The sequence below is a fragment of the Hibiscus syriacus genome, unplaced genomic scaffold, assembly GCF_006381635.1.
Source record: "Hibiscus syriacus cultivar Baekdansim isolate YM2019G1 unplaced genomic scaffold, ASM638163v2 tig00116984_pilon, whole genome shotgun sequence".
Lineage (NCBI taxonomy): Eukaryota > Viridiplantae > Streptophyta > Magnoliopsida > Malvales > Malvaceae > Hibiscus > Hibiscus syriacus.
In genome coordinates, this window is record NW_024063507.1 from 2,925,630 (window position 1) to 2,930,299 (window position 4,670).

At 33.9% G+C, this 4,670-nt stretch overlaps 1 pseudogene; it reads right to left on the reverse strand.

Moving 5' to 3' along the window:
- Positions 1-961: 961 nt before the first annotated feature.
- Positions 962-3,426, reverse strand: LOC120193040 (annotated as a pseudogene).
- Positions 3,427-4,670: the final 1,244 nt, after the last annotated feature.

Genomic DNA, 4,670 nt, shown 5'->3' on the forward strand with positions numbered 1-4,670 from the left:
CATGCTCGAATAAGTTGATATGTGATATCATATTCGTTAATTATAGTCTACTCTAGATATCAAGAAACAATAGAGGGCTATACAAGTGTGGTTATTCTAAGACTTGTGCATATTCTAGATATAAACAAAAGGATGTAATACATAAAAGAGTTAATCACGAAGATGATATGTCGAATCATAATTTCTTGTAACTTAGGTGACAATGATATATTGCTAGATGTCACTCATTGTAAGTAATATTAGAATTGCTATAATAATTACACTAACGTTACAAACCTACAGGTCACACCTAGGATTGAAATGAGCAAAAATGTACAATTTGTTATATGTTACTTAAATATATCTAGAGTTATGATATGTATATTTGATATACATATGATTTTAGTTATCCCGAATATAGTAAGTAAACATTAAAATAATGTAATTTAGATTACAACTATTTTAATTGGTATATATAATTCGGAATAATTAAATAATTTTTTAAATAAACATTAAAGATTATATTCAGATTATAAGCCTTTAATGTATATTTAATTGAATTAATTAATAATATTTTTTGTAAATTCGAAATAACTTTGAAAACCCTAAGATGTTAGGGTAATGGATATAAAAGGGTGTGTTAGGTCTAACATCCATTTTTAACACACACACGTAAACCTTCAGTCGTTTTTCTCAAAAGTTTTAGAGAAAACAAATATTGCTCTCAATCGGGTGAACTGAGTAGAGGCCGAGACGTGATTTCATGAATGCTTACGATTCAAACCGATCTACAATACCAGTATTCACTGCTGTTCTTGCTGTTTTTCAAGGAACCCGCTGTAAGTACTCGCATCCCTTTCTCCCGATTTCGGTTTTACGTACTTGGATCGCTAGTGAGACCGTCGAGTTTTGTTTCCGCTGCGCCGTAGAGTGTGCTGACGGTCCCAACACCCTCATATAGTCAGTGAAGACAAAGAAAGTAGAACAGTATGGAATCATACCAAGGCTATGATGTGCAATGCCATTGCAGATGGCTCCCATTCCATGTTCCCTAACACCAAACCTAAGATTGCGTTCCTCATGGGTATCTTTCTTGAATTTACCATACATTTTGAGTAAGGTCATGTTGGAAGATGCAAGGTCAACACTTCCACCAAGAAAACCCAAAAGTACTTGAACAAGGGCATTGAGATTTTTTTGAGAGAGATTTATGGTAGCATCAGCAGGGTTCTCTGGAGTGTATGTGTAGAACTAACAAACATAAAAAGGATAATTTTTACGTACCAACATAATCACATTGTATTAATATAATGAACAAGATTGTCGAAGAGTTCAGGTGTTTGACTCTAATTAGTCGGGAAAATAAGAGGGCTACTCACATGAAGTGCCTTCTCCCATGCAATCGGTAGTCCACCAGTGATGATTGACTTGAATTCTGTAACTTCCTCTTTGTACTTCTTCTCGTATTCAGCAAACTTGGTATTCCATTCAGCTTCAAGAGCATCACCCTGTTGGACATGACGACTCCAGTGCCTGCAGAGATGCCAAGAAAGTACCGAACACCAAGTCAGAAAACATAATTTAATGCATACGTAAAATTATCTATAATCTCCTTGCCCTTTAGCATCTTCAGGTACATGGAAAGGTTAATTTGGCCATAAAAGGTTTTCCCTAGTAGCATCCACTTCCTTGGAACCCAGTGCACGACCATGCACGATATATGAGTTTGCCTTGTTAGGAGAACCATAACTAATAGTGGTTGTCACCTGCAAAGAACAACAGGAAAACAGTTTTTATGCGCCTAAATTGATGCAAGTATGAAAAGATGAATTCTTTTTTTTTTGGTTTTCAATGATCTAAATTGATGCAGCACCCTTGTAGTAAAGGCTAGAAGAGAAAGTAGTTTATCAAAGAACTACGAAACTTAAATTTTGACCATATGAGATTCACATCAATGTAAAACGCAAAAGTGTTGTCTAAACAAGATAGACGAATGCAAGCATCTCGAAAACAGTTGACTTTGATCAAATGGGTTTGTCTTTGACAACCTTTGCTTCCTTAATAGCAATATGAATCTCATCATAGCCAGTGTTTCCATTATTGACCCAGATAACATGCCAACCAAGCCCCTTAAAACGCTCATCAACATTCTCGGTAAAGGTAATTTCAATGTTACCATCAATCGAAATGTGGTTGTCATCATAGAAGGCTATAAGCTTTCCAAGTCCCCAGTGCCCAGCAAGTGAACAAGCCTCATTAGCAACACCCTCCATTTGACAACCATCTCCTAAAATACAATATCTGCAAAAACAAAGGCCAATATATCAATACAATATCTGCAAAAACAAAGGCCAATATATCATAATACAAGATTGTACATGCAAGCAACTGGAAATAGAAAATGTCGAGTTATCATACGTGTAATTGTCAATGAGCTCCTTGTCAGGCTTGTTGAATCTAGCAGCCAAGTGCTTCTCAACAAGAGTCAATCCGACCAACATTACAATACCCTGATCAAGAGAAACCTGCATGTAACGGAAAAGGGACCACATAGAACTACATACCTTGCTTTATTTTTTGTATAACATTATGTCCCTTGACACGCGCAAAAAAAAATGTAATCATTGCAAAGGAGTCTAACATACCAGTTGTAACTTCAACTCCAGGTGTTTTAAAATTCTCGGGATATCCTGGTGTTCTGCTTTGCCACTGACGGAAAGTCTTCAAGTCATCCTCCGATAAGATAACCCCAATAATCATTAATTGTAGCTCTTTAGTGCAAGAATCAACTCTTTTACCATGAGTCGACCTCAAAAATCTACTAACAATTGAACAGATCATTGAGAAAACATTGGAAAGGAATCTAAAAAAAAACCCAAATCCAATTTTTACAATCATAATAATAATAAAGAATCACAGGATAAAGAGTCAAAAACACTCAAACTATAAATGAATATAAAAAAGTTAGAAGAAGCTTTACCTGGACACTGTCGTAATCAGCTAGATGAAGAAGAGCATACTGCAAATATAACCGTGACCAGAAGACAAGATGAAACGATCACGGTAAGGGCTCTTGGGACTATACCTCATGACTTCATCGTACAAAATGTACCCATCGGGCATATCCCATGGGCAACCCAGGGTGGCCTGAATTAGCCTTCTCGATAGCATAAATAGCCAAGAATCTGATCATGTTGATCCATTTTTCTCCAAGGATGTCTCGGGGGTGGTGCCAACTGTCTCGATTGAAGCAGAACGAACTCGAAGACTCTACTTCGAACGCGAGGAAGGGCTCGACGGATAATGGAGGAGAATGGGGTATTCAACTTGAAGTAGAAATAAGGGCGGGAACAGAAAGACGGTGGCTGGAGGACTGGTGGAGCCATTGGAAGAGATGATGCGAGCCAACAGGACTTAAGACATAGTGAGAGATGAAGTAGAAGCCATTGTTTGTGAGTGAGGTTGGTGGAAGGGAAGGGAACCGAAATTGTTTGATAGTTTGGGTCGAAGCAGTCCCTTGGCTTTTTAGAGATCGATCCAATTTAATATGGGAATGTGTTGGTTTGTAAAATAAATACACAAATAGAAATATTTGAAGTCGTCGTCGACTTTTGGATTAGATAAATCGAATATTTTAAAATATTTTTAAGAAAAATAATTTTAAAAGATAAAAAATTGATATGCTTTCATCAGGGATTCATTTTGAAAAGGATTCGAGAGTCGGTTACATGTGTGGAAGGATTAACATCCCTAATACTCATAATTAGTACTTAAACGATTATACGTCATCTAAATATTAAAATTGGAAAATACGAATAACATTTTAAATTATGAAATTAGTTTTTCAGAAAAATAAAAAAGGATAATATTTTATACGAATAATCCTCGAAAATATCTTCCTATCTAGGTAAAGAAGTATTTTATGGATTACTTGTAAAAAAATAATATTACCCTAAATTTATATAAATAAAATAAATTTATTTAAAACATAAAATATTATTTATTTGAGTAATCTTTAGAAATACACTCCTTGTTGTTAAGGTGTATTTCTTTAAATTACTAGTATAAATAATATATAAATAATTTATTTTAGTAATAAATTTATAGATATATAATAAATATAATAATCTTAGGGATTAAATTATAAAACTAATAAAATATCAAGAAAATAATTGTAAATATCTTATATAGGCATTACAATTGTAAATAAACCAATATTATTAAAAATATTAAAATTTAGGGATTAAAATGAAAAATAATAAAAATTTATGGCCCTAAATAGAAATATCATGAAATTAATGAACTGGAATTGTAATTTAACCATAGCTAAATGTCAGGATCAAAATGTAAATTATTAAAATTAAAATACTAAATCAGATATTACCCAAAAATATGTATAAATGAAAACATTGACTAAAATAAAAACGAAAAAAAATCTGAGATCCAGATTAAAAATACTGAAACTTAACTTCAGTGACTAAAATGTAAAGTTACAAAATAAGAGAGACCCGAAGATGGGTTTACCCATGTTCTAAAACACAAAAACCCCTCCCCAAAATGACGTCGCATGGGGATGGATATTTATACCACAAAATCGACCCTAAATAGTCATTATTTCCTCATTTCTCATTTCTTATTCTCTCTCTATAAGAGAGAAACTCTGACTTCTCTCTACAATCCCTCGCTAGAGG